We start from the raw sequence: 24,401 nt of genomic DNA on the forward strand, positions 1-24,401 counted from the left end.
ACGGTGGGGTAGTCGGTCCATGTGACCACTACCCACCTTAACCTTTAATGCCACCCAAACCACGTGGTTAAGCTTGGTGGAGCAGACAAAATTGGCGGAAATTGCCAAAAATAGTGCCAGTTAACTGCCAGTTCCAGATTTAGTGGAGTTTCTTTAGGGCAGATTGGACAAAACTTCTGGAGGTCATAACTTTCACTATGGAGAACCTTTTTGGGCAATTGTTTTCTTTTATTTTATTTTGGGTATTCTAAGCATTCTAGAGCTAATGGTAGAGGTTGTAGAGCCAACATAGCTGATGTTCAGGTACTTTTTCAGCAGAGAAGCTTGGAGAGCCATCAGGGCCTAGGGAGTGTTGGAGTTGTATTGTGCTATGGTTAACCATTGGAGGTGAAACAAAAGCCAATCTTTGCTTTTTTTTTGTGTTCTAAACTCATTTCCACAACTTATTTTGCATGTTTAGGCTTTCTTATCACTGTATAACCAATTTGAGCATCTAATAAGAACAAGGACATGCCCATTTGGGGGCCTTGGACCCGACAGATGTAGCCCAGGAGGGGTGAATTGCCTCATCAGCTATTGTGTTATATTATGTGATTTTATCTTGCTGTGTTTTTTAGATTTAATATGCTAAACAGTAAAATGAAAAAAATACTCCTTCACACATAAGACTCAAAAATTTACCAAAAACACTTTGTTTCAATTACAAGACATGAGTAACAGTTTGCACATATAATTTAATGGAAATGAATACCTTGAACAACAAATACAAGTAGTTTCATTTTTAGATTAGTTGGTATCGGAACTTAGGTTTTGAGTATTAGTTTTGTGCAAAGATATTTTTGACTATTTTGCAAGTTTTAATGCTTACCAGGCTTAAACTTCAAAGAAGGAAAGGAAAATTGGTTAGAGCACAAGATAATCCTCAACCAAGGAGAGCCAAGGTGCCATTATATACACCTTCTAATTCACCCTCAATAGCCTTAAAAGAAGCTTCAAGTATGTCTGAAAGGGAAGGAGAAGTTCTTAAAGACATGGATCCAAAAGAAGAAGAACGGGTATTCAGAAAAGCTTTTTTGGACATGATTGAGATGGTAAGAATATTATACCAGGAAAGGAATGATAGGTTGGTTGGAGAAGGGTCTAAACATCAGAAAGAAGGAGAGGGCTCTTTAGGAGGAAAAAAAGGTGATGATAATTCAAAGAAAGGACATGGAGGAAATGGTGATCCACCATCTCCATCGTCATCCTCTTCCTCTACATTGTCATCCTCTACCTCGGTAAATCAACCTCATAAGCTTAAATCTTCTGGAAAAAGTCCATTTTTAAAGCTAGATGTTAAATTTGAATTACCCATGTTTAACGGTGAAGTTAATGCAGAGAAACTTGACAACTGGATAAGACAGTTGGAAGTTTATTTAAGGATACAGAACTTACAGGATGACGACACCAAGATTCAGTTAGCCTCTTTAAGAATGGATGGAGCAGCATTGGTATGGTGGGAAGTTAAGACCAAGGAGGAAATTAAGAAACGTGGTAAGATTACTTTAACATGGGCTAAATTTATTTCTGCAATTTAGAAGCAATTTTATCCTCTTATTCATTTACAAAAGGCTATAATGAACTGGAAAAGCTTTAGACAACTAAAGGGACAAAATGTTCAAGAATACACCCAAGAGTTTAGGAGAAGAGCACTCTTATTAGGGGTAGACTTACAAAGTCAAGACACTTTGCTGAAATATATAGGTGGTTTGCACAGCTACCTTAAACATACTATCCTTATGTTCAATCCTACTAGTCTAGACGAAGTTTGTGTACAAGCTACGCATTTAGAGACTAGAGGGAAAAACACTTTTGATGAGGGTAGAAACAAGCCTTTTAAGGGGAAAAACAAAGAGAAAACCTTTAAGGGAAAAGGCAAAAAGAATGCATCTATAAAAAAGGAGGGTGAGAAAGTGATATGTAAACATTGTTCAAGAGAAGGTCATGAAGAGAAAAATTGTTGGAAACTTTATCCTGAAAAAAGAAATTAGTTTAACAAAAAAAAAAGGAAAGAAGAAAACTACAACTACTACAACTACACCTAAAGATTTAGGTGATGATTCAGGGGATGAAACCAAAATTGCAGCCATGGGTTTGAAAAGTATGAAGGGAAAGGAAACTAATAATAAAGAAAGTACTAGTACTTCAAACTGTCATGTACAAGCTCCTAACGAGGAAGAAAGAATTTAATTGTTCCATGTGAGGGTAGTCTCAAAACATACAAAAATTGACACACTGTTTGACAGTGGGTCACAAGCAAATCTCATATCAGAAGACTTGGTCAAACAGCTTAAACTTGAGATCATTCCACATCCAAAGCCTTATCCACTTGGATGGATATGCAAGGATGCAAACTTACAAGTCTCAAGAAAGTGCATATTGTGCTTTGCAATTACTGCACACTTTATTGACACAATTGAACTTGATGTAGTACTGCTTGATATATCAAGAATTGTTTTGGGAAGTCCTTACTTATTTGACAAGAAAGCGATCTTCCATCGCCATGAAAATAAATATCATCTTTTCAAAGATGGCAAGGAGTACATTGTCAGGGCACATCGCAAGAAGGCAAATATAGTGATGGTAAATGCAGGACAGGTAAAAAGGCTAGTTAATTCAAGTAAGAGTTTTGTACTTCTTATGATCAAGCCTAAGCTTGATGTGAATCATGAATCATTTGAAAGATGTGATTCCAAGCTTAGATCAGATTTATATGATGTAGTTGATGCACATCATGAGATGTTTCAGGAACCAACAGGTTTGCCTCCTAAAAGGGAGATTCAGCATGAAATCCATTTACATCCAGATTGTCCTCTTCCTAACATAGGCATGTACCGCATGTCTATCATGGAGAATGCTGAAATAAAGAAGCAAATTAAAGACTTGTTGGACAAAGGTTTCATAAGACCAAGCACTTCGCCATGTGGGTCACTGATAGTGTTGATTCCAAAGAAAGATGGAACTTGGTGCATGTGGACTTTAGGGCTTTGAACAAAATAACGGTAAATAATCGTTACCCACTCCCAAGGATAGATGATTTGTTAGATCAGCTGAAAGATGCTAAATATTTCACTAAGTTAGACTTACGTAGTGGTTATCATCAAGTTAGAATTGAAGAAAGTGACATTTGGAAGACAACTTTTAAAACCAAACAAGGACTCTTTGAGTGGCTTGTTATGCCATTTGGTTTATGCAATGCACCTGCAACTTTCATGCGGGTAATGGATGATGTCTTACGTCCTTTTCTTGATGATTTTGTTATTGTCTACTTAGATGACATCTTAATTTTCAGCAAGACTAGAGAAGAGCATGTCATGCATGTTAAGAAAGTACTTGATATTTTGAAGAAAAATCAGTTATTTCTTAAAATGTCAAAGTGTGAATTTGGAAAGACTTCTTTGGTTTATTTGGGGCACATAGTAGGAGCAGGTTCTTTGAGAATTGATCCTTCTAAGGTAGAAGTTATTGCGAATTGGCCTACTCCCAAATCCATTACAGAGGTAAGAAGTTTTTTGGGTGCATCTCAATATTGGAGGAAGTTTATTTCTAACTTTTTTTTGGTTTATTTGGGACACATAGTAGGAGGAGGCGCTTTGAGAATTGATCCTTCTAAGGTAGAAGTTATTGTGAATTGGCCTACTCCCAAATCCATTACAGAGGTAAGAAGTTTTTTGGGTGCATCTCAGTATTGGAGGAAGTTTATTTCTAATTTTTCTGCCACAGCAGCTCCTATGCATGTAGTGACAAGTGTGAAGTGTGCTTTCCAATGGGGAGGAAAGCAATAGAAAGCTTTCGAGTCTTTGAAAGAAAAGATAAGTTCAGCTCCAGTTCTTGCATTTTTGGACTTGAGACAACCATTCAAGATTCAGACCGATGCTAGTGATTACGCCATGGGTGCAGTTCTCTTACAACATGGTAAGCCTATCGCATTTCATTCTGAGACATTTAATGGGCAAAGAAACAGTTGTTCATACTGACCATCAGCCTTTACAGTACTTGCAGTCGCAAAGTAGATTGCAGCAGTTAAGACATTTTAGATGGATGGGCTTCCTACAACAATTTCACTTCGTAATAAGGTACAAGAAAGGTATTTTCAATAAAGTTGTTGATATGCTTTCAAGGCCTATTATTAGTGCTACTAATTTACTTAAGAATGATTCTATTGTACATGAGAGCTACATAGAATAGTATGCATCAGATGTTGATTTTAAGGATGTGTATGCTAACTTGAGTGAAGGGAATCATGTTGAGGAGGATGATTATCATTTGCATAATAATTTGCTGTTTCATATGGGAAAGTTATGTATACCACAGGGAGAGAGACTAAGTATCATGAGAGAATCTCATTCTTCTCTTATTGCTAGATATTTTGGGGTAATCAAAACGGTGGCACATTTACAGAGGTATTGTTATTGGCCTCGCATGGTAGATAGTGTTTCACGTTTCATTAGAGGTTGTTCATTATGTGCTACAAGCAAGCCTAGCAATAGGAAGCTTGGATTATATACGCCATTTCTGGTACCTTCTAAACCATGGGAAAGTGTTTCTATGGATTTTGTGGGAGGTCTACCATTATCTAGAAAGCAGCATGATTATCTTTATGTAGTAGTTGATATATTCAGCAAGACGTGTATTCTTATGCCATGTAAGAAAACTATAACTGCTGAACAAACTGCTGATTTATATTTTCAACATGTATGGGTTCATTATGGCTTGCCTACTTCTATTGTTAGTGACAGGGATTCCAGGTTTGTTGGGAAGTTTTGGTCCAATCTATGGAAGATGATGGACACCAATTTGAAGAATAGTATTGCTTTCCATCTGCAAATAGATGGCCAAACAGAGGTAGTGAACAGAACCATTGTAAATATTTTGAGAGGTTATTACAACAAGCATCCCAAGCTTTAGGATGAGCACTTGTATTACGTTCAACATGCTTACAACCGGGCCAAGAACTCTTCTACAAATACTTCACCTTTTGAAGCTTGTTTTGGGTATTTGCCTAAGTCACCTTTAGATTTCATTCTTGAGAAGGATGTTGCCATTGATGGGCATAGTGACATTGACAAAGCTCGCATGTTCATTGAAAGAATTCAGCTCATACATCAACAAGTTCAAGAACAACTTGAAAAAAGTCAAGGCAAGTACAAGGAGAGACATGATAAACATAGAGTTGATCATAAGTTTCAAGAAGGAGATGAGGTATGGCTGCATATTAGTAAGGAAAGAATGCAAGGAGAAGGTAAAAAGTTGAAGCCTATTCATTATGGTCCATTCAAGATCCTTAAACAAGTTGGAAATAATGCTTTTCAACTAGATTTGCCTTCATATATGCAAATGTATTCCGTTGTGAATGTGGAAAATTTATGTTTGTATGAACCTCCTTTAATTGCTGATCATGAAAGTGACATTCAGCTGCCTTCCATAGATGATTTCTTGCCAAAATTTTTGGATGAGCTGAAAGAGGATGCTATCCTTGACAGAAGGACACACACTTCGAGGAGGGGAAATGTTGATTATGTTCAGGTTGGTCTTAAAGGCAGCAAACCGAGTAAGGCAAAGTGGATGGAGGTGGAAAAGGTGAGGGAACTATACCCTCACCTTCTTAACAGGTAATTGAAGGCTTTTGGGGTCCAAAAGCTTCCCATTTAGGAGGTGTGATCAGGTGATCATGTTCTAAGTGGAAAAATTGCTCAAATTTTGAATTGCTTAGAATTGGTTGAAACCAAAACAATAGGATAGGCCTCGCCGATAAGATCCTATAGCCGTGAACAACACTCAAATCCAACACTATATGTGAAAGTTATTCAAGTTTGAAGTTTACAATTTCCTTCAAAAATCAGTTTGACGAGGGTTGACTTTTGACTTTGGAAAATATTTAAAAAAAGAATATTATAGGAATATTCTAGAGAATATTCCCCACTAGCCAATCATGTTTCGACACTTGTCAACTCTGGATTACACAGTGGATATACCATGGATTTTGGTGGCCAATTAATGGACACCACGTGGCCTGCCTGGAGGCCGCCATGTGGCCCCAAGACTGTAGGTTTATTGTGGAAAAAATATTGAGAGTTCGCAGGAATCGACCCTATGTCGGGTGGCCGCCAGCCCACAGGCCTGACTAGCCCACCCACACAGTGATTCTTAACAACCTAAGGTCACATTTCATATTTAAGTTTGATCAAAGGTAAGTTTGGGGCGGAAAGGGGCCAGCCCCCTATTCACAAGACCAGGGCTTAGAACCACAGGTCAAAGCAATGGCACCGACGGTTAAGCTGGATAGTTAGTTGTGCACATGTCATGGCAGGGGTGTCGCCTAACGTTAAATGCCATGGTTTCATAACTGTTGGCTCCACGATTCCATCGGTGGTGGGGTAGCCGGTCCATGTGACCACTACCCACCTTAACCTTTAGTGCCACCCAAACCACATGGTTAAGCTTGGCAGAGCAGACAAAATTAGTGGAAATTGCCAAAAATAGTGCCAGTTAACTGCCAGTTCCGGATTTAGTGGAGTTTCTTTAGGGCAGATTGGACAAAACTTTTGGAGGTCATAACTTTCACTAGGGAGAACCTTTTTGGGTGATTTTTTTATTTTATTTTGGGTATTCTGAGCATTCTAGAGCCAATGGTACAGGTTGTAGAGCCAACAAAGCTGATCTTCAGGTACTTTTTCAACAGAGAAGCTTGGAGAGCCATCAGGGCCTAGGGAGTGTTGGAGTTGTATTGGGCTATGGTTAACCATTGGAGGTGAAACAAAAGCCAATCTTTACTGTTTTCTGTGTTTTGAACTCATTTCCACAACTTATTTTGCCTGTTTAGGCTTTCTTATCACTGTATAACCAATTTGAACATCTAATAAGAGTAAGGACATGCCCATTTGGGGGCCTTGAACCTGGAAGATGTAGCCCAGGAGGAGTGAACTGCCTCATCAGTTGTTGTGTTATATTATGTGATTTTATCTTTCTGTGTTTTTTAGATTTAATATGCTAAACAGTAAAATGAAAAAATACTCCTTCACACATAAGACTCAGAAATTTACCAAAAACACTTTGTTTCAATTGCAAGACATGAGTAACAGTTTGCAAATATAATTTAATGGAAGTGAATACCTTGAATAGCAAATACAAGTAGTTTCATTTTCAGATCAATCGATAATCTGCTTCCCTTTGTCATTCCCCTTATTGGGTTCTGACTCTGAGTCATAACATGCATCTAATTCCAAAGCCTTTAGCTCGACCACCAGTGACTGTTTGGCTTGACACTCACTTGTGTTATGAGTGGAGCTCTTATGGAACTCACACCAATTTCCCATGTCCTTCTTCGAGTTCGCTGCGTTGTTCTTTGCTTACAGCTTTGGTGGGTTGTCCTAGGTCACCCCGCCTTAGCTTTGTCCTTTGTTCTGCAGTTTGGGGGCACCTTTCCCTTGCTTCAGATTCACAGATCCAAAGTCTCACTTCTTCTGTTTAAAATTTGTTCGATCTTGAACACATATCAGTATGTCGTGCCAAGTGAGGAGATGTCTAGGAATTCCATCTTGTCCTAGATGTACCTATGAAAGCAGCTAAGGACTTGAGAACCAAATTCTTCTCAGAATCCTTGATACCCATCTTCGTGCGAAGGGTATGAAAAGCATTGGTAAACTCCGGCACATCTTGGTCCCTTCCCTGTCACAACGTTGTCCACTTTATGTATTTATTCTCATAGCTCTTGACAGGGTAGTACTGCTCCTTAATGGCCTATGGGAACAAGTTCCAAGTGGGTGCGGCTAAAAACAGTGAGTTTGTACTTTCATCCTTATGCTCACAGTAGGTTTCCCACTAGTCCTTGACATGGGGGGCTGCTTTGAGAAGTGCAAAGGTGATCTTTTTCCAGCTGGAAAAATCAAGAATGGAAAATATCCTTCTAGCAGATTTAACCATTTATCTACAGCTTCTGCATCTATCTGACCCTCAAATATGGGAATGTCAAAGTTAACTTGTACCTTAAAGGGTGTGGCGCTTCCAGAGTAGCTATCGGAAGTAGATGTGTCACCCCTGGGTAGCTGCTAAAGGATCTGGGAAAAGTTGTCCATCATCGTGTTCCTTTGTCACTCGAGGGCTTCCTCGAGTAAGATTTTGATAGGATCTCCAGTTCCCTCGTCTTTATTTTCATCCGGCATGGGAGGTCGTCAGGATTTGCGAGTCTGGTCTTGCAAAGGTTCGACAAGTTCAAGCCCTAACTCCTTATATCCCTACCTTGTTGGGGACATGCAAAGAAAAACAGAGAAAGAGCAGACCGCTCTGATACCACTGATCCAGATTTAAACAGGAATGCAAAAAATTATAGATATAACCATAAATACAAAGATGCAGTAGAAATAACACTTCATTTCATTAATATCAAATACTAAAATATGCTTACAAACATAATGGAAATAAGACTAGCTCAGGCGATGGTAGCTTATCTCTAAGAAGAGATGTGGCGGCTACATGCCTCTGAATTGCATTACAATGAGGCTCAAGGGCCTTTTTATTATTGAACAATAAGAGAAAACCCTAAACAACCAAAACCCTAACCCGAGGAGATGTAACACCAAGAGTTTATAGGCCCCGTTGGGGTGAGTTGGACAGCCAATCTCGAGGTCGCGATTTGGTCATATTATCTCTGTTTGACGTGCATGATAACCTATTGGAAAGATATCTCCAAGGAATATGACAAAAAATGCGATTTTAATTAATAAATCATTGGCGGTAGATTGCCAAAAAAACATCGTTTAGGGCCTCAAAATGGCTCCGGAAGTTTAGGACCCAAAAAAAATGCTAAAAATAGTAAATTGTGCTACAATCAGGGAAACTGAAAAACTGAAAGAAAAAATGGTGGGGGTCCAAGTGGAATTGGTGGGTGGCCACCAATATCCACCTAGATCACCACACTACCTAAAATGTTTTGAACAACCATGTAGTCTCTCTAGAAACCACTAGACTTTTTAAATTTGCATTAATTCTAGTTGTGAATGCATGTCCATAAAGTGTGGAAAAACGAAAACCATGTGGTGAGATAAAATGAAACTTGTCTTCATTGGGATGCCTCCAACAAAGACAACCACATGGTGAGAGTAAATGAAACTTTTATTTATTTACATCACTGTGACAATTGTTGTCTGATGCCATTTCCATGAAACAAAGAGTGTGAACCTGTTGACGGTGTTGGACCCGCAAACATGTGAGGGGATCTCCCCGGTAAGAAGTCCCAATTAGACCTTAGACCGTTTGGTGTAGGAGTCCCAGTAGTGGGTCATACGATAATGCCTTGACCGCGATTTCGCACAAAGGCAAGTAAGTTGTCTCTGTTGGTAGCAAGGTTGTGATAGTTGCTTAAAGCCAATGAAGGTGCATTAGAGGTTCTAACACACTGAGGTTGAGGTGAGTGCGCCCCTTGGAAACCTGTAATAGTACGCAGCTTGGAAGGGAACACACGAGTGAAGATGCATCACAAGCTGGAAAGCAAGTTAGCGAGCAATCCAAAGTGATGGTTAAACCAAAAACACATTTAAGAAAGATTCATACATATACAGAATAGTCCATACATGCATGTGTAAGCAAACAAATACATATATCATTTAGAGTAAACCAAATATCATAGAATACAATATAACATATGCATGAAACATGTTGGCTCTTTTATATTAAGTGTAAGTTCTAGACATACAATACATCCATGTCCAACCACTAGTTCCAATAGTGGAACATTACAGCCACAACCGCTTGCTCCTCCAAAGAGATGTACTAGCTCTGCACAGTGGAGAAGTCAAGGCTTGTTACAATACTATCCAAGCTTTCTCTAAGATACTCCTATCGAAGCTTGGCTGACCAAAAGCCTTTACAATGAGTTAAGAGGTTCTGTTTATAACAAAGGGTGTGTTGACCCTTGACATTCCCCTTTGTGACAGTTCATCTACCCTCATGACTCTTCATCTACTCTGTGACTGTTACATCCAACTATTGACACTTGAACTTCCACTTGACACGGCGTTACATTACAATGCACATGTGCTCATGTGATACAAAATGGCTTGAGCAATCCATGCAAGACATCACTGACACTCAGTCCGTTGTGGTGAGACCAACTCTTTGACATGCTTATGATGGTGAAGGTGGTGAGTTGATGCCAAGCTTGGTCGTCCGTGATGGTGTGCATGCACCCCATAGTGCCATCCTGTTGAAACGAACTCTTGCCTCCACTATATCCGGGTGCATTGGTGTGGCCCCTTCATACAACTTGTCTGCTAGCATGCACATGGTCTTCTTGGTGCAACTGAACCGGAAACACACTGATGCATAGTGTCTTTGCTGATCTTCCAGTGTGTGCTAGTGGTCATGCGCATCAACTATCAACTACATGTTCAGCTCCAGTTGGACTTGCTTCTTGTCGTCACCTTGGTGAGTGTGTTGAATGGGTTGGATCACATGAGTGTGCACAATGAAATGCATGTTGCTGAATCCCTTGCATGCAATCAACAACACTACTCACCATGTCTTCTCCATGCCAGTTGCTAGGATGGATCTATAACTTGTACGGGCACATTTCATCCGTGAGTGTAGGTTGCACCCCCTGTTGTTCCTGTTCCTGCTACAACTCATTCACTTGTTTATGTAGATCATGTTCTTCCTTGAGTTGTTTCTTCAGCACATGAAACTCCTTGTTTGTTCCATATTCTATCTTCATGCAATCGCATTGTCACGTCATAGCCTAAGTCTCCAAAGTTGCTTTCATCATCAGCGGATTTTCTTGAGATTGCAACTTTGTTCTGCCTTTATCTTTCCAACAACCTTCCTCTTGCATTCGTTGCATTCGATATCCTACCTTCAACTGTTATTCATGATGTTGCTCGTTGTGATGTTGTTGTCGTCATGTCTTGATGTCCTTGTCTACAAATGACTTGATGTCTTCATGGGTAGGCAAGTTCATAGACACTTGATTGACTCCATCCCCAAGTGTGCTCTAAAAGGTGCATTTGTCTCTGCTCCACTGGAAACCATTGTACATGTACTGCTAAGAGGAAAATGAACACCTGCGATACTTGGAGACATGGCAACACTCATGGCAAGAAATATGTTAGTCTAAATCCAAAATGAACTTTAGAACTGACTTGCAACATACCTGGGTGACTGATCATGAAGGTTGCGCAATCTTTGCCGGTAGGTTGGGAGACTGACTGCCAAGACTACACAAGACACAGTCTAGGCTGCTGGGATGTTGGCTGATTGCTAGAACTACGCAATGCACAATCCAGTCTAGTTATTGACTACTGGAATTGCGCAATGCGCAATCTCAGCTAGCAATCGCTGCAGGCTCAGTGATTGCATTGCGCAATGCGCAATCTCAGCTAGCAATGGCTCCAGGTTCAGTGACTGCATTGTGCAATTTTCTAAGCCCAAAGTCACTGTCCCTCAGAAATGCACAAAACAGTCCTAGAGGATAGTTCCTGGCAGAAATACGCATTTCTGGAGAGGAAGAAAAAGCCTTCCTTCCCTAGATTATGCAATGCTGTCTCAGTGAAGGCAGAGTCTGGGCCAAGGTTGGCCAGACTCGCCAATGGGCAACTGAAAGCAAATATGACATTGAATGCATGGCAACACTAAGTGAAAGTAGAAGTCATTGACTGTTCATGCAAACATTGAATGAAAAATTTAGTAAACAGATCAACATGCATGTGGGTGAAGCGAGTCACCGAATTGGTGACCATTCGTGCAAAACAGTTTCATGCATGCGACAATAGTGAGATAGCAACGAAAACTGAAACAGTGCTAGTATGTATCAAAATGATAGCAAGCACTCATTGAAATCAAGCAGACAACATTCATATGAATCAAAACACAAAAGTGCCCAAAATGCAACACAAGACATGGAAAGCGAGCTTATCCCAAAACAGCTGAGTTGAATGTGCCAACAAATCCTAGATGCAATGTGGGATGTCAGAGCTACAAGGTTGATGTGAGGAATGAGCTCTATAGCGTTCGAGTGACAAGTTTTGATAAAATCTAGGTTGTGATGCGCATGCCACAAATCTAGAGAAAGCGACACTTGGTGGGAGGTTTCTAAAATGATCCTTGCATGTAACCTCCAACTGCCAAAAATAGATCCCTAAAACTAGGGATGCCTTTGCATGTTGTCATGGGAGAAGCATCCCATGCATGCAAGTCTGTTTTTCTTGGTCCCAGAGGAAACGGTGAACTCTATTGCACATGCAAGAGGCTGCTCAACTGCTGGGAGAAAATGCGGATTTCTTGCTGGGAGATGGGCTGGTTGCTTAGAAGATTTGCATAATTTTTGGGCAGAGCAGCTGATTGCCACCTAGATTTGTGCAAATTCTGGGCTGAGCAGCCCAGCTGGGAAGGATTGCGCAATTTTCTGGGTGAAGTTTTCTCAGCAAAATTGTGCAATTCTAGGGCCCAAGAGGCTGCAAGTCAGGATTGTGCAATTTCTGGAGGGAAGGTTGGTTTCCCTCCAGATTTGCACAAATATTGAAGCAGCTGCTCAGCTTGCTATTGTGCCAAGTCCGGATGAACAACCTATGAGGGGAATGCATCAAGGTTTGATCGAAAAGCTGTCTTTCTGCAATAAAATCACTGGAGCTTGTGTACTTGATGAAGCAAGACATGCTGTTGTGAAAGGTTGTTAGGGAGGCTCCAAAACGAAGCTAAGGTAAAATTTTAGAGGGTGGTTCTAGCTGTTACAACACTTGGTGACACACTAGTAGAAATCCAGCTCTCTGAATGGACCTTGTTCGTGAAAAGCAAGTCTAACACCTTAGGAAGTATTGTTCAATTCTCAGCTTGTCTTGGTTTCACACTAGCTTGATTGTAAGATGTAGCATTTGCCAAGATCTTGGTCGGTTGACACAAATTCCAAGCCAAGTAAACAAATTTGTTTCGATTGGGGTTGAGGGGTATATTGATGCACAAGCATTATAGTCGTCAGAGTCTTAGTTTCATCTCGGGTGTTGCTCCGCTGCCAACAAGCCTGGACAGTACCCCAACGGAGTCACATAGGAACACAAGCACGGATCTGCTGCCAGTGAGCCTAGTCAGTACCCTGATGGAGTTACTTGCATCACCTCTCTGCGTAGGAAGCCTTTCTCTTCTTTCACCTTATTCATTTTTCATTTTTTCAACTTTTCTCACTTTTTCATTTTTTCATTTTTCATCTTCATAACTATGCATAACACTTATTCATTTCAAAGGCATAAGAGGGACCCTGATTTATTGAGAGCAGAAGAGGTTGTTCCTACAAAAAAATAGTTTATTATACCTCTGACGTGCCTATTAAGGTTTTCCCCCTCACCTTACTCTAATTGATTGAGCTGACTAGGATTAACCCAAAAACAACCAACTAGAGTAGGTGATACTAGTGAGCGCGCAAGCGTTTTGTTTTCACCAAGGTTCACTTTGAACAGTACATATTTTCCTTCGATGTATCATGGAATAAAAGTAACAAGTTCTTCATACAGAGGAAAAATGATGATAACCAATTATTGATAGCTGCACAAGGCCCCTTGTACTTTACCTAGCTTGTTTCAAGAGTCATACATGGTTTCATGCGAAACTATCCTACAAACGAAACAAGCAAACTAACAAACAACAAAGCAAAGAAAAAGTAGAAGAAAAAGTGAATGAAAAGCAAGTAAGAAAACAAGCAAGCAACCAAACAAACAAACAAAGCAAGTAAGCAAACACGCATGCAAGAAAACCAACTGAAAGAAAATACTACTCCTACTCCTAAGCTAACGATGCATAGGCCATATCACGTGAAGTGATACTTCCAATGCAACCATCGGCGCATTGGTTGACCCATGTTGGTGAAGGCATGGTTCGCGAACAAGACAACTATGCGAACCAGCAAACAAGAAAGATATAACAGTGAAGACAAACACACTCCAAGTTTACAAGTGACCACAGAACAGAGATGAGTGAAAGCACATGACATGCACTCTGTGGAGCTGCCATGGTGTTGTGCTACATTGCATGCAGATGTTGAGTGTGTGCATTCTCTTGACTATGACATGCAAGCAAACGTGAGAAAGGTAGACCACTTGTGTTGTGCATGTGTGCTTGCTGTGTAAGATTCCTCCAATGCATGAGCGATGGGATTGTGTAGCTCGAGTGGAGGAAGTGAAATATGGGTGTTTGGTTGATCTTCTATGCAAAGCATAGAGTGATGAGGAGCCTTGAGTGTTTCAAAAATTTCTTGATCAGAAGTGAAACCAACCTCAGGACAGTGAGGGTTTGACATAACCATCAGCTCGGGCTGAAGTGCCTCAACAGTGTGGGGGGTTTCGACTTCATTGAAAGATATATCATCGTAGACCAGTGTCTTGGAAATATTAACAACGATTGGATCAACATCATGATCAGATGAGGAAGTGAATAGATCACAACAACCAAGATTAGAAAATTTGAGATGTTCATCGACATCCTCATGATTTGATGAATCAGACAGAGGGGTAGATGGGAAGCAACGATGTTCACCCTCTATGTTTTCAGGAAAGATAGATGACAGATTGGGTAGATTTTTTGAGGAAGATGTGTCCTCTTTGAAATGTAATGATATACTGACATCTGACGTGTCTTGTGAATGATCAGAAGTAGAAACATCTGGAAATGGGTTTGCAGAGGGAAAATCAGTAGTGGGAGAATCACAAGGGATGTCAGGGTGAAGCGGATGAGGCATGGCTAAAAAGGAGTCATCTTTCACCGCGAGTTCATTAAATTCCCACACACATTCATCATGAATGATGGCATAGGTTGGTTGCATAACACTAACTCCATCGAAAACTTGATCCTCATTCACAATAGGTGAGGAGTTCGTAATGGAAGAGCACAAGACAATATAATCCGGAGGATCAATAGAACATGAGGACAGAGGTCGAGGGAATGAATCCACATGACAACCAATAGGCTTGCAATCCAAATCTGCGCAGATATCAAGATTAGGTGGGGTGGGAGGATGTGACAGTTCAACAGAGGTGTGTGCATGATCTCCCATCTCACTTCGCAGTGGTGGAGTTTCTTGATGAGGTGAAGGCAGACAGTTACTTGTGACAACAACTGTGAATTCTTGTGATTGTGAAATTCCATCACCGGAGTATAAGTGAGATTCGAGTGATTTTAAGAATTGCAGATTTTCAGATATGTGAAGAAGATATTCAAATCTCCCATCGATAAATTCCCAATCAATATCATCTTTAGGGAATCGGTATGCAAGATTACAAAAGCGCGTATAAAACTGCTCAACAAATTCATTAGATGCTTTTCGTAATTCCATAATTTCTCTGTGGAATGCTTTATAGTTAAAGTGATTGAAATCACTGTCTATCTCTGCGACTAGATGAGCAAGAGAATGAACAGATTTTTTGGGCAGTGTGGCACACTAGTGCATTAGGTTCCCTTGAAGCGTGTAGATGAACAAAACGCAGCTAATGTATTCTTCAAAGAATCCATGTATTTCACATGAGCCTAAAACACTGACTGTGTGCCTAAACAAGGCTACGTAGCCTCCACCATCATATGTTTTATGAGACAAGTTATCCGAGAGCTTTTCCGAGATAATGAAGTCATTTCCATAGGACATGCATTCCGGAAGAGAAACTCGGTAGTTAGTCATGATAGATGTGTAGATATTCAAAAACAGATGTGAGGACTCATCTTGTCATCTGGCCCTCCTTCTAGTGCCAAAATGTTGACGGTTCTAGACCAGCCAACATGTGATGGGATCTCCCTGGTAAGAAGTCCCAATTAGAACTTAGACCATTAGGTGTAGGATTCCCAACAGTGGGTCTTACGGTAATACCTTGACCGCGATTTCGCACAAAGGCAAGTAAGATGTCTCTGTTGGTAGCAAGGGTGTGACAGCTGCAACAAGCTAAGGAAGGTGCATGAGAAGTTCTAACACACTGAGGGTGAGGTGAGTGTGCCCCTTGGAAACCTGTAATAGTATGTGGCTTGGAAGGGAACACACAAGTGAAGATGGATCACAAGCTAGAAAGAAAGTTAGCGAGCAATCCAAAGTGATGGTTAAACCAACAACACATTTCAGAAAGATTCATACATACCTATACAAAATAGTCCATACATGCATGCGTAAGCAAACAAATACATATATCATTTAGAGTAAACAAGATAGCATAGAATACAATACAACATATGCATGAAGCATGTTGGTTCTATTATATTAAGTGTAATTTCTAGTCATACAATACATCCATGTCCAACCACTAGTTCCAATAGTGGAATGTTATACCCACAATCGCCTACTCCTCCAAAGAGATGTACTAGATTTGTGATGAGCTTCATAAATGGGTAATTATATGGGCTCATTCTACCTCCTAACCTAGTCAAATCAACCATTCTCTTAGCTTATTGTATGATTTTCTAATTATATTTATGCTTATGGAGTGAGTTGAGTTAGTTATGATGCCATGCGGTCTAACATGTGTTTAATGTAGATTATTGATGAATTTTGAAGTCAAAGTCAAGGATCCAGTGGACAAAGGGCAGCAATAACTCGAAGTGGACAAAGGAGAGGACTTATAGGAGGGAATCCCCCTCATTTATTACTCCTCACTTCGAATTCCCCTTCATTCAGCTCGTAGTACAAGCAGCTAAATCATGCACTAGAAGGCAGTCGAGCAAGTGGAGGATGACTGATGATTATCTCAAGTTTTGGGAGCCAAGCCTCCATGATTTTAAGGAAGCTGTTGGTAGCTTCATTTTTATAATTAGAGAGGCCTATGGCCTCACTAGGTTTGGATTTTTGTTGAATTTTTTCTTATGTAAACGCTACTCCAACTTCGAGCTCATTATTTTTTGAGACAGTTTCATGTAATATTGCTATTGTTTTGGAAATAAAGATGGAATCCTTTTTGAGCTAGCACTGTGTTACCTAAAAGGGCTGAAGCTCTTGGGTTAGGGCCTAATCCAAGCAACCAAGCTCCTCTTTACTTGTATTTGTATGTTTATTTCAGTTTGTAGATCAGGTTGTTGTTAAATGTATTTCTTTGATGGTTAAGAATAGGTTTCTTTTGATGATTTAGTAGTTTGATTCCATTTGTGCTTTATATAGCAGGTTAAGTAGTGATAAAGAGAAGATTCAAAAGGCTAGCAACAGTGCCTTGGCCTCTCTTCCTCCCTTTGGGACCATGATTTGAGGCAAAGACCCTCTTGTTGCCCCAAAAACACAAATTTTCCTCATTCATAGGACTTCTAGTGTTTGCAGCTTTTTAGTAGGTGAATAGTCCAGTTATGCTTTGCTTCAGATCTTCTTCATCATGCTCACTTCTTTATTTGCAATAGTCTTCTTTTATGCTCTCCTTTCTTGTAGAATTTCTCAGCATTTCCTTTCATAGATCATAGTTTAGACTAGTTTGATGCAAAACTTTGTTTTTCTAGATGCACTCATTTCATTGCTTGTTTGATCTTATTGGTTGACTGTCAGTTCCTTTGCAGTAGATCTCTTCTTGTAGTAGGCCAGCTTATCAGCCATCACATCCTCCATCTGATCCATGCCCTACAAGTCGCCCAAACCTCACCTCAATTTTGCCTTAGTTTCCTGCATTTTCCATAGAACTTCTTCCTCTCTCTTTGAGCAAACCCAATCCTCTTCCTCTCTCTTGGTGATTCTTGTTAGACCCTAGGCACCCTAACACCTCATTCCAACCTTCATCCACCTTTTCCACCCACTCTCACACCCTCAAAATAGTGAAAACTACTCTCAGCCTCCTCTTGTAGGCCTCCTGTAGTGGCCCTATTTTCCTCCTATAGATTTCCTGTGTCCTTCTGTAGATTTTCTTGTAGGCTTTCTTTCAAAGGACGAGTGTGGGAATAGCCTCTAGAAGGCCACCTGAGACCTCCTAGGACCCATCCACACCATCCTACATCCTCTCAAGTCCCAAAGCCACCCTCCAACGCCACCTATTCACTGCCAAATTCACACACAATAAATTATAGGCATGTCAAATTCACATAAAAATAGATAAAAATCCAAAAAGATGTTTTTTGCTTATTTACTTCAAGAAATATATTAGTTAGATATTTTTTAGTTCCTTGAGTAGGTAATGTCATTCCTTTCATTGTTTTCATAGTGCTTTTTGCAAAATTAGGATTAGTTGGTTAATTAAGGCTTACTAGGTTTGCTTTACATTTAAGTCTTTCTCCTTTTTGCAGTTAGAGTAGCATTTGTACAATAATCTTTCTCTCCTTTCATCACATATAGAGCTTCTCCTGGAATCCGTAGAAGTTGGCTTGAGCTCCTAGTGATCTTGCGCCAGCTGACCAAGTGACAACTTGCAGTAAGAACTAGTACTTGTGCATATAGCACTGACGCTTCCAAGTTTGTTACGAATTACCGGATTGATAAGAGTAAAATAGGCAGCCTAGGAGTTGCAGCATTATTGCTGCAATACTGGTGCTCACCATCTTTTTGGCACTGTTGTCAGGGAAGTGTCAGAGTATTCTTCGATTACTTCTTTCTTCTATTTTTTATTGCAACATTCTACTAATAGTTTATTTCAGCAAAAGTAGACTAGTCCTTTCGTTTCCTTTTAAGTTCTCCATTTCCTTCCTTTCCTTTTCAAATTCTACAAATTTCATTTCAACAAGTTCATTTCAGTTAGTTGCAATTTGTTTTGTTCAATCAATTTCAGTTTTGCAGGTACTATCAGTGTGGAGAAAAAAGAAACAAAAACCAACCAAAAATATTTCCTTTCATGCCTCGTAGGAATAGAGATAACTTAGGAAAATTTTTGCCCAACATCCCCACTGCTTCACACAGCCAGCCTTCTCTCTTCTTCGGCGGCTGCGATTAAGAAGAACCCTTAGGTGAACAGCAAGACATATTTGAAGAACCTATAGGGGAAGAAGAATAAGAAAACATTCCTTTGGAGCCAATGGCTGAACACAAAAATGCTACGGGGAATGGAGAGAGAATAGAGGGTACCTTTCCCATTCGGGTGACCAATGCAGACACGAAAATGAAGAATATAAACCCTTCTGCCCTAGCTCATTTCCATGGTTTGACTACAAAAGATCCTGACATCTTTCTGTTCAATTTTTTTGTTATCTGTCGAACCTATGACTATGCAGAAGATAAGCAAAAGTTGAAAATGTTCCCCTCTACTCTCAAGGATGCAGCACTATGTTGGTTCATGGGATTACCTGGCAATAGCATCACAACTTGGGCTCAGATGCAGCAAGCCTTTAACAACAAGTATCGAGACTATTGTAGGTCAAAAGATACTAAAGAAGAAATTTTCCGAATGACTATAGGAAGTGATGAGTCCCTGGAAGACTACGAAGAGAGGTTCCAACTTAGTTACAAAAGGGCCGGGTGTACACTTGACCCTGAGTCTCTCATGTTGGTCCTGCTCAGAGGAATTTGGGAAGATATTTTAGACACATTCCATCTACTAGCCGGGGGAGACATCTACCAACTATCCTATGACGACATAAAGACTGTTTTTAGAAGCCATTCTAGAGAAGCCAGAAAGAAAGATAGGGGGAGTCAACCCATAGCCAGTACCTCTTCCTCTAACTTATCCATTAAAGGAGAAAATGGAAACATGCTGGAAGACTTCAAGAGTGAGATGCTGTAGACTCTTACCATGCAAATGGATACCTTACATATCAAAAGGAAACAAGAGGAAGCAGAGAGGGCTTTGGCCATTTTTTTCCCTAGATGCACCAGGAGGCATTCTAGGAATGAATGCCCATTGAACTCTATAGAGGTTTATTCAGTCTGTGAAGAGAATCATTCTACATATAAGTGTCCTTCCTTGCCTGACCTTAAATTTGTATATCAAGGGGCTAAGGGAGTCACTGAACAGCTTTATTACATAAACCAAAAGAGGTCGCATGGACCTAGACCATACCAGTAGGGGATGCAAGGGACATCTCAGGCATAATACAACCCCAACCAAGTCACTTCCATACCTTCTTGGCGCCCCCCTACTCATCCTTCCTGGTCCACACCTCCTCCTTGGTCCTTCACATCTCAATATCATGCCCAACCAGCCACGCATTCATTTCAAACCTATGCTCAGTTACAGCCTTAGTGGAATGCATCCCATTAGGGGTGGAGGCCCCAATACAACTCTCCTCCCGCTCTTTTTCCTCCACAACTGTTACCTCCTTCTCCACCAAAGCAACCCCAAATGCTTGCCTAGCCAAATCCAAACCTGAACAATAGACAGGCTCAACAAGTGTATATTGGGGAGCCATCATGCCCGACTTATGTTGTGGAGATTCAGGAAATTAACTTGTGATCTGGAAAGGTTCTCCCAGATAGCTAGCCTCCACCCAGGGAGGTTGAGGAAGATAAAGAGGAAAGTTAACCTAAAGCAAATCCACCCTTTCCTGAGAGACTATCCGCGACAGTCTAGCCTACCCCAGAAGAAACTGAACTCCTGGGAGAATTGAAACATTTATGTGTGAAGATACCACTTCTCCAAGCCATAAAAGATGTGCCTATGTACAATAAGTTGATCAAAGAGAAGTGCTTTAGGCATCTAGGAAGGCGCAAGAGAGATGCCCCAACCATCAATGTCATAGGGCAACTGTCTGACCTGATGTTAGGGCAGGTAATCTATCCAAAATATCTGGACCCTAGAAGCCTAGTAGTTGATGTCCACATCAATGAAACTATGATCCCACACACCTTGATTGATATTGGAGCTTCCATTAATGTGATGAAAAAGGACACAATGCTCAAACTCAACCTCCAGGGCTCCTTGAGGAAGACCATGATTGTGCTACAACTTGCAGACCGCTCCATCGTGATCCCTGAGGGGATTGTGGAAGATGTGATGGTATCCATTGGTTCTTGGGAGTACCTTGCTGATTTCTTAGTGCTCTAGCCAAAGGCAAAGCTCATCGGGTATCCTCTCATTCTGGGAAGACCCTAGTTAGCTACCGCCAATGCCTACATCAGCTATCGAGTTGGGAACATGACCATAAAGAACAGGCACATGTCCAAACAGTTAATCCTATATCCTCCTGCCCAACCCTTGCTAGAACATGATCTACCTCCCTAGTTGGAGGAGGAAGATGAGGATGATGTCTATTCTGCACTGCTTTGTGCATTAGAAATCGCCATGTGGGGAAAACCGCAAGATGAGGATGATATGATTGAAAATCTGATTCAGAATCCACCTCCCAGTGTATCACCATTAAAGGACATAGTAAGAGAAACCCAAAAAAACCCCTCAACTGATCTCTATGCAGCTAACTCCACTCCTCTCTGTGTTAAGAATATAGAGTTTGGCCCAGAAAGAACCTTGAAAATCAATCCATCCCTATCCACTTCCCAGGAGAAGGAACTGTGTAGCCTGCTATGAAAACACCTAGACACCTTCGCCTGGAGTTATAAGGAAATGAAGGGAGTGCACCCTTCAGTATGCACTCATCATATATACATCAAGGAGGATTTCAAGCCAGTCAGTTAGCCTCAAAGGAGGATGAATCTTAAAGATATTATTAAGGAAGAATTGCAGAAATTACTTGATGCAGGATTCATCTATCCCATCTCTGACAGTGAATGGGTCTCTCCTTTGGTGCTAGTGCCCAAGAAAAATGGTAAGTGGAGAATTTGTGTCGGCTATTGGGAATTGAACAAAGCCACTAAAAAGGACCATTTTCCTTTAGCTTCCATATATCAAGTGTTAGATGGTTTGGTAGGGAAAAAGTTTTTCTCTTTCCTAGATGGGTTTAGAAGGTACAATTAGATTCAAATTAGACCGGAAGGCCAAGATAGACCACTTTCACTTGTCCTTGGGGTACCTTTGCATATCGGGTCCTTCCTTTTGGCTTGTGCAGTGCTCCAACCACTTTCCAAAGAGCGGTATTGAGTATATTTTCTGAACTGGTTCATGATGCAGTAGAAATATATATGGATGATTTTACTCCTTGTGGTTCTGACTTTCGGGAAGCTTTGTCTAACTTAGGAAAAGTTCTGGATAAGTGTGTTGAGATGAACCTTTCCCTCAGTCCAGAAATATTTGAATTCTTCATGACTAAAGGGACCATGCTAGGTCATACAATATCGCAGAAAGGATTGTAGGTGGACCCCAACAAAATTGCCATCATCCAAAGGGTCCCATCTCCTCAAAAGGTGAGAGATGTCAAAAGTTTCCGAGGCTTAGCTGGGTATTACAGGAGATTCATTAAAGATTTCAGCAAGCTAGCTTCTCCTTTGTTTGGCCTCTTAGGCAAAGATTTCGAGTTCATATGGTCGGAAAAATATCAAGAAGCCCTAGATACCTTGAAGAGCAAGCTTGTGATTGCCCCAATTCCGAGAGGCCCAAACTGGGCCCTACCTTTCCACATTCACACAGATGCCTCGAACAAAGCAATAGGAGCAGCCTTAGGACAAATTGATGAAAATTTACCTTATGCCATTTACTTTATAAGCAAAAACTTGTCAGAGGTAGAGTTAAACTATACAGTGACCGAGAAGGAACTCCTAGCTGTTGTGCATTCCCTAAATAAATTCAGACATTATATCACAGGCTATCAAACCTTTGTGCACATTGATCATGCTGCAATTAGATATTTAATGAACAAACCAGATGTAAATGCTCTCATTATTATATGGTTGCTTTTATTGCAGCAATTTGATTTGACCATTATTGACAAGCCTGGTAAAGAAAATGTTGTTGCTGACTTTTTATCTAGAGTAAATTTGCCTGCAGGTGAAGAAGGAATGGTGGATGACCAAATGCTAGATGAACACCCGTTTGTTATCTCAGTACTCTCCCCATGGTTTGCTGATATTGCAAACTACTTGGTTTGGCATAATTCCCACCACACCTGTCCTCAAAAGAGAAGAGCAAGATAGTAAGAAAAAGCGCCCCTTTCACCTGGATTGGGGGCAATCTCTTCAAAATTGGCACAGATCAGATCTTGAGAAGATGTTTCAGGGAGGAGGAAGTCTTTGAAATCCTCCTGACCTATCATGACGGGCCTTATGGAGGTCATTTTGCAGCAAAAATAACTGCCTTCAAGATATTGCAAGCAAGCTACTACTGGCCCACTCTTCATCAGGATGTGAGGAGATATACCATCCAGTGTGATTAGTGTCAGAGGATGGAGAAACCTACTCCAAAGGATGAGATGCCCATGCAAACTCAAGTGACCTTTGAGCCATTTGAGAAGTGGGGCATGGACTTTGTGGGTCCTATCAACCCTCCTTCAAAGCAGAAACAATACATCATTGTGTGCAATGATTACCTGACAAAGTGGGCAGAGACAAAAGCAATCAAAGCAGCGATAGAGGAAAAAGTAGCTATATTTTTGAGAGAACATATTCTACAAGTTTGGGTATCCAAGAGAGTTGGTCACAGATCAAGGTAGTCAGTTCACTTCCAATTTGATTGAAGACCTGCTCACACATCATAGAATCAAGCACAGGACTTTGACCCCTTACCATCCACAAGCCAATGGGCAGGTGGAGGTCACTAACAGAGCATTGGAAGGGATCCTGACAAAGGTAGTGAGTAGTAGCAGAAAAGACTGGGCAGACAGATTAGTTGAGGCCACTTGGGCCTACAACACAACATGGAAGACCACCACAGGGTTCACACCCTATGAGCTGGTCTATGGGAAGAAAGCTTTGTTGTCAATAGAATTTGAATTCAATACCCTAAGGATGGTAGCTCAGCTGGACCTAGACCTCAGCCATGCACAAAAAGAAAGATTACTTCAGCTCAATGGATTGGATGAACACAAATTGCAGGCCCTTCTCCATATAGAGGTAGTTCAGCTTCAGAGAAAGATATGGCATGACAAAAATATCAAGGAGAAGCAATTCCAAGAGGGAGATTGGGCACTACTCTATGATTCAAGATACAAAGATTTCAAAGGCAAGCTGAGGACAAGATGGCTAGGACCCTACACTATGGAGAAATGCAATGACAATGGTTCAGTTCTGATCAGAACCATTGATGATGAAGCCATCCCCATGCTTGTCAATGGACACCAGTTGAAAGTCTACAAGAAACCCCTCTCCAAGTGAGAGTTCATTGAATATTTGAATAAGACAATGATGGTAGTGGAGCATGTCTTAGCCTCTACTTCACCCACTCACTGAAGAAAAAAAAAAGAGAAAGAAAAAAATAAGGACTCAAGTGAAAACCTCCATGAAGCGCTTGAGTCCCATCATTGAGTTGAAAACCTCTTCTGAGGTGGCCCAGTGATGTCAGAAAAAGAGAGAGAGAGAGAGAAGAATAATATCCCTAGGTGAAAACCTCCCTTGGAGGCGCCTAGGGCAGGAAATTAGGGTGAAAACCTCCCTGAGGCATCCTAGTTGTTTTCAAAAAAAAAAGGGGAAA

The 24,401-nt window shown here is 40.7% G+C and overlaps 1 pseudogene; it reads left to right on the forward strand.

The window, feature by feature from the left end:
* The first annotated feature begins 1,352 nt into the window (after positions 1-1,352).
* The window catches only part of LOC149190974 (uncharacterized), a 78,623-nt pseudogene continuing 55,574 nt past the window's right edge, over positions 1,353-24,401 (forward strand).

This window comes from Pinus tabuliformis, chromosome 3_1 (assembly GCF_031772625.1).
Source record: "Pinus tabuliformis cultivar Carrire ecotype Pingquan chromosome 3_1, CPIR1, whole genome shotgun sequence".
Classification (NCBI taxonomy): Eukaryota; Viridiplantae; Streptophyta; class Pinopsida; order Pinales; family Pinaceae; genus Pinus; species Pinus tabuliformis.